This window comes from Lissotriton helveticus, chromosome 5_1, assembly GCF_964261635.1.
Source record: "Lissotriton helveticus chromosome 5_1, aLisHel1.1, whole genome shotgun sequence".
Lineage (NCBI taxonomy): Eukaryota > Metazoa > Chordata > Amphibia > Caudata > Salamandridae > Lissotriton > Lissotriton helveticus.
This window is the reverse complement of record NC_136065.1, coordinates 363,140,311-363,153,937: the sequence shown is the minus strand read 5'-3', so window position 1 is coordinate 363,153,937 and position 13,627 is coordinate 363,140,311. Positions and strand designations below refer to the sequence as shown.

The 13,627-nt window shown below is 46.1% G+C and overlaps 1 protein-coding gene across 2 annotated transcripts in view; it reads right to left on the bottom strand.

Moving 5' to 3' along the window:
- The window catches only part of TMCO4 (transmembrane and coiled-coil domains 4), a 443,311-nt gene that overhangs the window by 140,438 nt on the left and 289,246 nt on the right, over positions 1 to 13,627 (bottom strand). The gene's annotated exons all lie outside the window — the stretch shown is intronic.

Genomic DNA, 13,627 nt, shown 5'->3' with positions numbered 1-13,627 from the left:
GAGCCCAGCCCTGCCCCGCCCTAACCTGGCTGCAAGCTCCCTACTAAAAATAAAATGATAATAACGTTCCGTTATTATCATTTTACTTTTCCTTTGCGCTGCTCTTAGTGCAGTGAGGCGCCGCTCCTCCGCCTTAGTGGAGGAGCTGCAGCTGTTTACTACCATCTTAGAGCAGTTGGTAAATGGGAGTGGAAAACGTCCTCTATTGGGCCCAATATAGGGATCCTCAAGTGGCAAATGACCCACCCATATCTGGATAGCATGATGTTCTCAACTGCGATCCAAACAACTGTGATGCCCAGAGTTCTGTGGGTGAGACATAATGGAATTGATCGTTCTGGCTTAATAGCTCCTGCTTCAGCCTCCAGGCCTCTTGCAGGGAGACTCTAAATGATTAAAGTTGCATTTCCCTTAAAAACACAAGCAATGAATAAAGAGGATGTACCACAGTAAGCAGTCTAGCATTTACTACACAGTTGCTAATCCATGATGTAATAGCCAATGACAAAAATGTATCTGGTTTAAGGCAAAGATTTTATCCCCAGAATTTGAAACAACATCTAACAGATGCCAAGAGGGGGCTGTTGGTTTGTTTTAAAAGTAAAAGGCCTTGTTTACTTTTATACTTTTTGTGCAACTCATGCCACTTTCACCCCTCACTCATGTTTTGGGGAACAGGAATTATGTTTCTAAAAACATGACGGAAGTATAGCAAAACGTCCATGTGAAAGTATTCTGAACATTCCAACAGAAGAGAAGGCAGCAACTTAGTGAAACGGTACTGGTGAAAAGTTATCAATTACAGTATTCACTTATTTTAACAGAATGCCTATCACCAATATCTTGCAGTTTTTGTGGTCTTGGAAATTAACCCTCATTTTAGCCAGTTAAAAAAGAATAAAAGGTTGAGCTAATCGTGACATGCATGTAGCATACAAATATTTAGAGTAGGCCATTTACAGCAGCTAGCTCTTTTAGGCCCTTTTTAGGGCGGGTGGGTAAGGTGGTTGTATGACAGTGCTTAATTTAAGCCGGTGGCTCCAGCGTAGGGGCTCACCAGCATTTTGTGAACAGGCTCTTATATTTTAAAATCAGACTGGAAAATCTTTGATAAAAGAAACACGCATTAGTAAAGCCAATAGGTCTTGCGCAATCTATTGGCTTTGTCAATTTTTTACCCAGGGTTTACAGCAGCTGCTTTTTGTGGTGGGGAGTGGGGTAAAGCAAGCAATATGTTAAAACATAACAAAAAGACTTCTTGATTGACAGGTTGCAATTTCTACATGCAAAAATGTTAAAGCATCAACTGAGTCCACACTGTTGCATCAAACCTTATCTGTTTAAAAGGTGCAAAGAGGGGGCCACTAAATACATTTTAAATAAATCAAAAAAATGTGTGAGTGCACCAGCAAAAACAGACAGAAGTTTGTTCTTAAATATCGTATCCAGCTAGCGCATATGACGTACATTGTCATATGCTGATGCACAAAACACCCTCACTACAGGCAACAAACATTTCATGCTTTGATAATGCAAGCGCATTGGCACAGTCACTTCAAAACATCACTTCAAAACATCACCGAAAACCATATGGTTAAAAAACCACAGATATAACTGCATTGCTGAACAAGAAAAAAAATCCTATCGAGTGAGCAAGCAGTCAGCCGGAGTGGGAGGAGCAGAGAAATAGTACCTCATTCACTTCGGGAGCAGTGGACGAGAACTGATTAAGTTGACACAATCTGTGTTTGGTCTGTGGTCCACAAAAGGGGGTGGTGATGGACAGAGCATCTGAACCAATCAAACACTCACACCCAGTCAAGAGATCTGGGTTTAATCCATCACCGTTCTTTAGCCCACTCTGCCACCCCAGTTCAGACATGGCCATATGCAAATCAGTCTGACCCTGTGCCTCATGGGAACAGTCCAGCCCGAACTGCCATGCCATGCCTTCCCTGGACCGGAAACAGGCTTACTAGGACCGGTTTCTGGCATTACAGCCGTCTTCAGCCAGGCTTGCTTGAATCCAGTGGCAAAGTGAGCAAGGGACTCACATCTGAGCATACCCTGCCAACTTACGGCGAACAAAGCGGGACAAAAGGGGGTGGTGATGGACGGAGCATCTGAACCAATCAAACACTCACACCCAGTCAACAGATCTGGGTTTAATCCATCACCGTTCTTTAGCCCACTCTGCCACCCCAGTTCAGACATGGCCATATGCAAATCAGTCTGACCCTGTGCCTCATGGGAACTGTCCAGCCCGAACGGCCATGCCATGCCTTCCCTGGACCGGAAACAGGCTTCCTAGGACCGGTTTCTGGCATTACAGCCGTCTTCAGCCAGGCTTGCTTGAATCCAGTGGCAAAGTGAGCAAAGGACTCACGTCTGAGCATACCCTGCCAACCTATGGCGAACAAAGCGGTACAAAAGGGGGTGGTGATGGACGGAGCATCTGAACCAATCAAACACACACACGCAGTCAAGAGATCTGGGTTTAATCCATCACCGTTCTTTAGCCCACACTGCCACCCCAGTTCAAACATGGCCATATGCAAATCAGTCTGACCCTGTGCCTCATGGGAACAGTCCAGCCCGAACTGCCATGCCATGCCTTCCCTGGACCGAAACAAGCTTCCTAGGACCGGTTTCTGGCATTACAGCCGTCTGTGCCTCATGGGAACAGTCCAGCCCGAACTGGCCATAAGGTTATGTCTGAACTGGGGTGGCAGAATGGGCTAAAGAACGGTGATGGATTAAACCCATATCTGTTGACTGGGTGTGAGTGTTTGATTGGTTCAGATGCTTCGTCCATCACCACCCCTTTTTGTACCACTTTGTTCGCCATAAGTTGGCAGGGTATGCTCAGACGTGAGTCCCTTGCTCACTTTGCCACTGGATTCAAGCAAGCCAGGCTAAAGACGGCTGAAATGCCAGAAACCGGTCCTAGGAAGCTTGTTTCCGGTCCAGGGAAGGCATGGCTTGGCAGTTCGGGCTGGACTGTTCCCATGAGGCACAGGGTCAGACTAATTTGCATATGGCCATGTCTATACTGGGGTGGCAGACTGAGCTAAAGAACGGTGATGGATTAAACCCAGATCTGTTGACTGGGTGTGAGTGTTTGATTGGTTCAGATGCTCCGTCCATCACCACCCCCTTTTGTACCGCTCTGTTCACCATAAGTTGGCAGGGTATGCTCAGACGTGAGTCCCTTGCTCACTTTGCCACTGGATTCAAGCAAGCCTGGCTGAAGACGGCTGAAATGCCAGAAACCGGTCCTAGGAAGCTTGTTTCCGTCCATCACCACCCCCTTTTGTACGGCTTGGTCTGTGTCCACAGCAAGCATTGGAAATGAGGTTTTGGCTGGGCTAGCCAATTAGGGACGCTACAAAGAAGAGTGATACTGAAGCGCACAAATGGTAAGCAATGGGAGAGCTTCAAGACCTTTTTGTAGACAATAGTGTCTTGTAAGTGAAAAGCATGCCCTAGCCTATAGTCTCACAGGCTCGACCCTAAAAAGAAGCGATGAAAAAGAACATACAAGAGTGAAATAAAGGCGCTGTTAGTGTGTGGTGGTGAATGAATGCGACCTGAAATGGAATCAACACTATGACGTCATATTATTAGGCAGCCCTGACTTTCGCTAACTCAAGCCGTAGGTATCTGAACAGAAATTGCAGTCCCATCAGTTGGGCTTTTACAAATTAAGCGCCGCTGAAGGGCACGGTATTAGCACGAACCAAGCATGAACCAAATAGCATAATTCTTTGTCACCATAAACATTCAAATGATTCTATCAATTGCATCTTATACACGCCCATGGCAGCCTTTAGGTTTCCTGATTAACCAAGTGCACCAGTTACATTTCTTTTAGGTAGCAAGCACCCTAGAAGCGAAGTTTGTTTCTTCTTTAGCTGATCTCCTCCTCTCTCTTCACAGTACAAGAGAGACCCTTTCAGCCTGAGGCATCTCAAGGTCGCACAGAATGTCCACTTTGAACTCTCAATCAAGAGCTGCCTCAATGTTAATGAGCCATAATATGGCCATATTCCATGTGGTTGGCAACGTGGTGACACCCGTATGTACTGGGTGTGGAAGCAAAGCATCATTCTGAGTTTTCCTTCTCAGAATGAGGCACCCTATGTGGAAAAGGAGTCGGCGCTACTACTTTATGCAGGTTTGACGTCTTTTTGGCAAAGTCTGTCCAGTTCGATTGTGTCCTGGTGCAATATGAAAAGGAAACATTCCAGTTTTGCGGTAAGCACTAAATCGAATCTCGCAATGGGAGCAACCCTACGTTTTGCCAGAGCCACGACTGGTGTGCTAGTTGCAATGAAGCGCTTAGTAGAGTGGTGTGGCTCACTGGTTAGAGGTGGCAGACCCAGAAGCAGAGGCAGCTGGCGGTTACTCTCAGCGGGGATGCGGAACAGGATGCCCCCAGGTTCCAGTCCGGTCTGAAGGCGGTGGCTAGCTGGCTGACAGTTAACTGTCTCCAGCTTAATGCCACAAAAACAGAGGTGATGGTTGTCGGGAAGGGAGTGGAGCTCTGGGGCGATCAGTGGTGGCCTTCGGAGCTTGGCCCCACTCCGACCCCAGTGCCGGAGGTGAAGAACCTTGGGGTCTGGCTTGACGTTGGTCTCACATTTATAGGGCACACCAAAAAAATCGCAGCCTGTTGCTTCGGTCTCCTTAGAGGGTTAAGGCCGGTGCTTAAGTTCTTTGATGCCCCGACTAGACAGCTTGTGGTCCAGGCAACCGTCATCTCTCGTCTGGACTACGCCAGCTCTCTGCTGGCGGGGGCTAACCAGGCTGAGTTAACACGCCTGCAGCGGGTGCAGAACGCCGCGGCGAGAGCCATTGTTGGACTTCCTAAGTTCTCCCAGGTGTCTCATGTCATCCGCTCCCTGCACTGGCTCCCGGTTAGGAAGCGTATCCTCTTCAAGGTCCTGTGTCTGACCTTTAAAATCCTTAGAGGCATAGGTCCTGAGATCTTGGCCAACTCTATTTCCTTCTATGTCCCTACCCGTAACCTTCGATCACAAGGTCAGGCCCTTGCTGTTGTCCCCAGATTTAGGCTCAGCCGGATGGGAGGCCGTTCCTTCAGGGTGAGAGCTGCGTCAATCTGGAACACCCTCCCTGTTGAAATTCGGCTGATAGAGGACTTGCTGTCGTTTCGTAGAGCCATAAAAACTTTCCTATTTTAGCCCCTTTGTTTTAGCACTTTTTGTAGCATTTTAGCCTTGTTGTGTTATGACTGCTCTGTGTCTCTGCGCCGGGATGCTCCTTCGCTGGAGTCGCTGTGCGCATAACAAATTGTTATAACATAACATAACATAACATTGACCCGGGACCAGGGTTCGATTCCCGACGCGGCAGGGTCTTGGGCCATGGTCAGCAGACTCGATAATTCTCGCCTCGGTGCCTTCTCCAACCATGGGTCCCACTCAGCAACTCTGGGCAATAGCTTGCTTAATCTCTACTAACGGCCCCATCAGCGCCGGGGATGCCTGTCTTCACCTTGGAGATGCCCAGGAGGGACCATCTCACAGGGAAAGCCAGGATGGGTTCCCCAGCGGTATACAGCGCCGGGACGCCCCTTTGCTGGGGCAGCTGTGCGCTTTACAAGTATACAACATTTAACATTTAACACATTTAACATGTATGACGCAGTTATAAAAATATTCAACATTCTCATCACTGAGAGCAATGGTGGCTTAGGTGATTTAATCAGACACACAGGAGGCAGTTACATTCATCTGACATATAATACAAAACTAATGTTGTAAGTAAGTCTGTGGGAATATGTCTTGAAAAGTATGACGTCAGCAACAACAACCCGAGGCAAGCACTGGTTGCTCTTAAATGTCAGAGCTTTTTGAGTTTGAGTCATTGGAGTTTTTACCATTGCTTTGGCTGTCAAAAGCCCTTCAGGCCTGGCGTCCTGCCCTCTACCTCGAACCCCACTCCTGAATTCCTTGCTGCCCCGGGGCATCTCGTATGTCGCCGCGACACGTGCACGGTGCACAGCGGTCTTTACAGCCAATCCACTGCCTGTGAGGATCTTTCTGACGCATGAGTCATTATTGCTCACACATAAAAGAGAAGGGGCGAAAGAAAGGAAGAGGAAACGAGAAACATCTAATTAAAGGAACAACCAAGAAAGGTAGTGAAATAATGACCAGAGGAAGCAAAGGCACAAAAATACACGAAGCATTGTCAAAGCCAATAGGTCTCATATTTAAAATGTGAGGGCTCAGATATTGGATTCAAAGATGCTTAATTATAAAGCAAAAAAGGTTATCTATATTGATCGGTTTGTTTCTGAAAAGATCTGTAAAGTGGGGGCTGAGAAAAAGGGGTGGGTGGGTCCGGGGGTAGGGTCCCAAAACCCATAATCCCCATTCATTTTCCACAGAATTTTATAAGAAGAGCGAACACAAAAACTGCTGCACAAAATTACACAGCACTTGCCAGAAAGCTAGGTTTTGGTCCAAAAAGTGTGTCTTTGTGGTTTTGTTTAAATCTGTGTAGTACTTTTTGAGAAATTAAGGATCAAAATATCTGTATATCTTAATGTTTGGGTTTTAGGGACTCTAGGAAGAGTCCCTCAAACTCAACTTATAAAAGAGACAGCGGTCTGATTTGCCTAGGGGGCTGTTTTCCCTTGGGCCTCCTCCCACCCGTAGGAGTGCACGCTATGTATAGCAAGCGCTATGATTGGCTGGGTGCAGTATGAAAGAAAATATTCCAGCAGGTGTTACAGGACTCTGAAACTTAGTCCCCTGTCCTGAATCTGTTTTATAAAGAAATATATAAGGGGAAAGGGTAGGGATACCCTGTTCTCCTAGCCCTTGTGAGGGGGTCCGATAAAATTTGCTTTTTCTATGCTGTGATCCTGTGGTAAGGCGGCATTAAAAAAGAAAAGAAAACACCAGCTAGCTTTTTATTTTATTTTGAACTCTGGGGTGGGCCAGGGGTTATTTTTATAAACTATTTTGGGAGAGGGGTGTTAGTGGGCCACCCGTCCCTGAACCACTATAGGGGCTTGGCTATCCCAACCCAGGGCAAAATGTCAATTAAAGGGGAGGGAGCATGTGCACCCCCTCCCCAAGCCAATTATGAGCCCAGGGTACCCCATCCCCGGACTGGGTATAGGCTACGTGGATGGATGGAGGTGGTGGGCAACACAAAGGAATATCATGCATGCAATACAACTAAAACAACAAACGTCCAAAAATAACATTTCTGAACTATGGTGCAGCACATTTGAAGCAGTAAAAAAGATTGGGGTTCGGTGAGAGGGGTCAAAACTACAGGGATGGACGGTGGCAGGGAGGGGCAAACGACACATGGACGGAGTGAAAGAGAGTGAGATGGAGGGTTCAAAGGCAACATGGAAGGACATGTCTGTCCTACAACAAAATTCAGAAAAATATGACACATGCAGCCTGCAAATAAACTTTCTCTACGAAAATGAAGTGTGTTTGAGGCAGGATCAGACGTTTTGCAAACAGATGCAGTAGTATGGTGCGCTTCCTCACACTTTCTAGGGTGAGACCTAAAAATGAATGGGATAACATGAAAGCGACTGGAAAAGAAAAAGGAATGTGATAAAATGTGAGTGAGACAACATATAGAGTTAAAATACGCATTGCAGAGTTCGATGTATAATCTGCAGATCACTGGTACCAAGCGTTGTGAAGAACACATGCTCCTGTCATAGTGCGATAGCTGCCACACAGTAGTGGAGAAACAGTGTAAACTCTATTTCAACAGAATCCAATGGTTAAAAAGAGGAAGCTTAAAAATAAACTTGTTTCTTCTTTTCCGAAATACATCAATCTCGCTGGAAGAGTTCCTTTAACTCTTATTCCCAAATCCCCACCCCTTTTCAAAATCCCGCCAATTGCCCCAAAAAATTCTACTGATGCACAGAATTTTTGGTAAATTGCGATCATATTTTTTACAGCGAGTGTGTGAGGTCGATTGGGTAAAGTGGATATTTATTTGATACAAGGGAATATTGGTGATGAAGGCATAGTGCAGATAGCTGTAGGGTAAGACCAGTCAAACTGGAAATATGCCACCGCATGCTCCACATAATTCTGAAATTGTAGCACTTACCACATATCCCATCACCTGCTAAATAATTTTCAGATTTTAACAAAAAAATGTTGTTCTAGCTAACATAGATCTAAAGTTACTAAAAACAGTGCGCCATGTAATGTTGCAGCAAAGGGAAAGGCCCTTCGCAAATGGTGACTAGTCACCTTTCAGTCGCTCTTTGCTCTATCTGGGTGTTAAACTGGTACTAAGGAGGTGAAACCTATGCAGAGAGTGCAAAAGTGTAAAAAATACAAAATAATGAGGTAATACCACCACAAAATATGTCACATTGTGTATCTAACGTGCCTTTTCTTGCTGCATAATTTAGTTAACCCTGCCACATAGTTTGGTTCCTCTCTGTTACATAGTTCCAGTAGATCTGACTAATACTTAATTTTTTTTAAAAGAGGTACTATGTTAATTGCCATATCCGGATGATGGTGTTGTAGAGCAAATGATGTCAGTGAAGTATAAATCCTCTTTCAAACGGGCCGGTGTCATGGCTGATTTCCATTAGACCCCGCTGACAGGGTGTAGGCTTTAGCTGTGGCCACTGGGCTGCAGCACAGCTCTTCTACAATACTTGGTCACTGTGGGCAGTCCAAGTCTGCTAAAATCTTCACGCAGGGTCATGCGACATCCTACTTCACTACAGACATCAACATAGTGAAAATGCAGCTCACCAAACATCCCATTCCCCCTTTTCCAGTTATGCCATTTCTTGCCCATCTTTTCAATTGGCTCCTATTACTGCTGTTTGTAAATGGTGGCTTTTGATTTCTCAATACTCTCAGTAGGCCCTCATTAGGACCTCCTTTTCTCCTGTTGTAACCTCCCTTGAGGACTGCCCCTGTTACATGTGTTGTTACTCGGCATGTTTTAATTACAGTCTGTAAGCACTCACGTGCTCTTCTCTTCAGTCTCCGTCCTTGTGCCTCATGCAGCTCTTCCCCTTACTCTCCTTACTTGTGTCTCACGCTGCTCTTCTCACTCTCCTTCATTGTGCCTCATGCTGCTCTTCTCACTCCCCCTTCTTGTGCCTCACGTTGCTCTAATCCTCAGTCTCTGTCCTTGTGCCTCATGCTTCTCTTCTCACAATCCTTCCTTATGCCTCACACTGCTCTTCTCACTCTCCTTCCTTGTGCCTCACGCTGCTCTTCCCCTCACTTTTCTTCCTTGTGCCTCACGCTGCTCTTCCCCTCACTTTTCTTCCTTGTGCCTCACACTGCTCTTCTCATTGCCCTTCCTTGTACCTCATGCTTCTCTTCTCACTCTCCTTCATTGTGCCTCATGCTGCTCTTCTCACTCTCCCTTCTTGTGCCTCACGCTGCTCTAATCCTCAGTCTCTGTCCTTGTGCCTCATGCTTCTCTTCTCACAATCCTTCCTTGTGCCTCACACTGCTCTTCTCACTCTCCTTCCTTGTGCCTCACGCTGCTCTTCCCTTCACTTTTCTTCCTTGTGCCTCACACTGCTCTTCTCATTGCCCTTCCTTGTACCTCATGCTTCTCTTCTCACTCTCCTTCCTTGTGCCTCACGCTGCTCTTCTCACTTTCCTTCCTTGTGCCTCTCGCTGCTCTTCTCCTCACTCTCCTTCCTTGTACCTCGTGCTGCTCTTCTCTCTCTCTCCTTTCTTGTGGCTCACGCTGCACTTCTCACTCTCCCTTCTTGTGCCTCGCGCTGCTCTAATCCTCAGTCTCTGTCCTTGTGCCTCATGCTTCTCTTCTCACAATCCTTCCTTGTGCCTCACACTGCTCTTCTCACTCTCCTTCCTTGTGCCTCACGCTGCTCTTCCCCTCACTTTTCTTCCTTGTGCCTCACACTGCTCTTCTCATTGCCCTTCCTTGTACCTCATGCTTCTCTTCTCACTCTCCTTCCTTGTGCCTCACGCTGCTCTTCTCACTTTCCTTCCTTGTGCCTCTCGCTGCTCTTCTCCTCACTCTCCTTCCTTGTACCTCGTGCTGCTCTTCTCTCTCTCTCCTTTCTTGTGGCTCACGCTGCACTTCTCACTCTCCTTCCTTGTGCCTTTCGCTGCTCTTCTCCTCAGTCTCTGTGCTTGTGCCTCACACTCCACTTCTCACTCTCCTTCCTTGTACCTCACGCTGCTCTTCGCACTCTCCATCCTGGTGCGTCACATTGCTCCTCTCACTCTCCGTCCTGGTGCCTCACACTGCTCTTCTCCTCACTCGCCTTCCTTATGCTGCATGCTGCTCCTCAACTAACAGTTCCAACAAAACCCACCTAATTCCACTACACTCCACATACATGCACCCCATAACACATAGGTAAAAGACATTGCTATTTACAACGCCCAAAGCTCTAACTCAAACAAATGGGAGACCTTTTGCATTTCCAATGCTAGTTAGGTTTGAAGTGTAATGACGTTTCTACCATTCTCGGTGAACATATTGTATTCTATTTAATATTCTGAGGAACTTTAAATTCAGTCTCGTTCAGCCACAGGCTTATGGGGCCCTAGAACCATAAACCACTGGCTGGAGACACTGTCATTAACACTGTGGATTAGCCTACAGGACTAGCTTAGCCTCCCTTTCTCTCTATGGGCAGTTTGGTTTGTTCTTCCTCTTCCGCATCAGGAACTATTCCACATCTGTCATCACACAGTTAGCTGCTTTTTTCATCCAATCATTGTATTCATTAAGCAACATTTTTATTGTTTTGCACTGCAGTAAAAAATGTTTTATTGCTTTTGTACGCGATCCAATGAGAGCTTTGCCAATGCTTGTTTCACACGTTACCATCGGAGTCACTCGAACGTGGTGCACTACGAGAACACTAGGAACAACAGTGATTGTAATCTTTAATATTTGAGATGTACATGTATTTTCTCTCAATCCTTTTCAACAATTAATGACCATAGCCACGGAAAAGAATCAACAATGAGATTTATAAGAAACATAATGTAAATATATTATTTTATAGGGAATATTGTCGGTTATCTCTATCTGAGCAATGAGCCTCCTCATTTTTTAGGTTAAAACTGCTGGTTTACTGCTCTGACCACGCTAAATATTAACACAATTAAGTTCCAACAGAAGAAGCATTTTATTTGGCAGACTCATCCCTCTTCAGCCAGGATAGCTTGAATCCAGTGACACAGTGAGCCCAGGACCTACGTCTAGGCATACCCGGCTGGACTGTTCCCATGAGGCACAGGGTCAGACTGATTTGCATATGGCCATGTCTGAACTGGGGTGGCAGAGTGGGCTAAAGAACAGTGATGGATTAAACCGAGATCAGTTGACTGGGGCGTTGACTGGGGGTGAGTGCTTACATTGTTCAACACTCTGTCCATCATCCCCTTTGGTTTTGCTTTGCTCGCCCTACGTTGGCAGGGTATGCCCAGACGTGGGTCCCTTGCTCACTATGCCACTGGATTCAAGCTAGCCTGGCTGATGACGGCTGATTAGCCAGAAACCCGTACCAGAATGCTTGTTTTCGGTCCAGGGAAGACATGGCTTGGAAGGTCAGGCTGGACTGTTCCCATGAGGCACAAGGTCAGACTGATTTGCATATGGCCATGTCTGAACTGGGGTGGTGGAGTGTGCTAAAGAATGATGACGGATTAAACCCAGATCAGTTGACTGGGGTGAGTGCTTGCATTGTTCAACACTCCATCCATCATCCCCTTTGGTTTTGCTTTGCTCGAAGGTAGCCACAGCAGATCAGCATCTTAGACAACTGAGAAGGGTTCGGTGCAGGTGGCGGCGCTTGACCAAATGTCTCATCCATCCCACTTTCCTTTCAGATCTAATCATCATTTGGGTACCACTAAATGTCCAACTTAGTAGCAGCTGAACCTGTGCCATTGAAAATCGAAACTGTGAGTCCCACTTATCGCAATTCTGCTCCCTATCTAGTGGGAAGAGCAGGATAATGCATAGAAATAGCCAGGTGGATGCTGTCAGCCAGCAGGCAAGCCACTCGCCCTCTTGCACAAAAAGTCTCAGTGGGATGTCCCACGTCGCAGGTGGAGGGGTGTTAGCCAAAGATGGCTTCACTTTATAGAAGCTGTAACCCCCAGCTAACTGCTCCACCATGCTCCTGAGAGGATCAGGATGCCCCACAGTTAGAGGGAGGTGGGCAAGTCAACAAATTAGCAGAGAGAGACAGGGGTCCTGCTTTGCTCTAAAACCCTATGCTGGAGACAAAATATGAAAATGTTTGGGAAGAAAATCCTCCAACAAACATCATGTACAACTAAGAACACACACGGTAGTGGTGGGTATGATGTCACACTTCAAACAAAGTATTATCAGATGTGGGTACAGATTGGCTATCACTATGTCGTATTCAAACAATTTTGGTAGGTGCCTCTCAGGGTAAGATATCCCACTACCCAGAATATCGATTAGAACAAGTCAAGCAATGGCTTGCTCAGAATACAAGACTGAACCCCGGCAATCTAAATGATATGGGTACAATTAGTGAATAGATTTAAACAAACAAAGAAAACAACATATGATGATGAGCAAAAACTTCCAGAGCAGGGATTTAGTAGACATAATAGACTCGGATGATACAGGAAACGAGCATGTGAGGGTGCTGGTATCACGAACGGACGCTTACCTTGGGTCTTATCACACTACCCGTTAAAGATGTCTCCTTATGCTTCCTGATCTACTTTTGGGAAGAAACTAATACCGTGTGAATAAAGGAATTCTATTTTGAAATACAGTTTCTGAGAACCTCTACAGTGGAATTAGTAATCAGTCCGCAGACTCACACATATCTGCAGTTTACTTCTTCGATCAAGCATATACTTGATCTCAAAACCCCACTGTACAGGTCTTTAATTGGACTAGGGAGGTTTGGCCACTAAATATGGACTAAGTTCCAAAGCCTTTTTCGCCAGTAACGCTTACTGGGGGATCTACAGCATTTGAAACATATGAGCTTGTGGGAGATTGGTGTCAGAGGCAAGGCTCTTGCCTGGTTCAAGAGTTTCCTTGCCGATCGGCATACTTACATCAGGATTAACTCCTTGGAATCCAGTAGGACTCCTCTTTCTGTTGGGGTTCCTCAAGGGTCTATACTGAGCCCCATCTTTTTCAACATTTATCTCACCCCATTGGCCAGAATTATAAAATCTTACGGTTTCACCACAGTGTCCTACGCGGACGACACGCAGGTTCTTATTACCTGTAGTCCAGACGTTCTTGACACCCGCACAAGATTTAAGAGATGTATGATCCATATCAGCGAATGGATGAATGAAAATAAACTTCAGCTTAATTTCAGTAAGACTGAAATTATGCTATTTGGCAAGGCAAAGACACAGTGGTCACATGACTGGTGGCCTTTAGAATTGGGACCATGTCCTGAGCCCAAAGAGGCGGTTCGTAACCTGGGAATAATGCTCGAATGTGCCCTTTCAATGAAGGCTCAGGTTAACGAAGTATCTGGCATCTGTTATGGTATACTACGAAAACTGAGGAAGATTTTCAGATGGCTACCCATTGAATACAGAAAACCTTTGGTTCAAGGGCTGGTTGTTAGCCG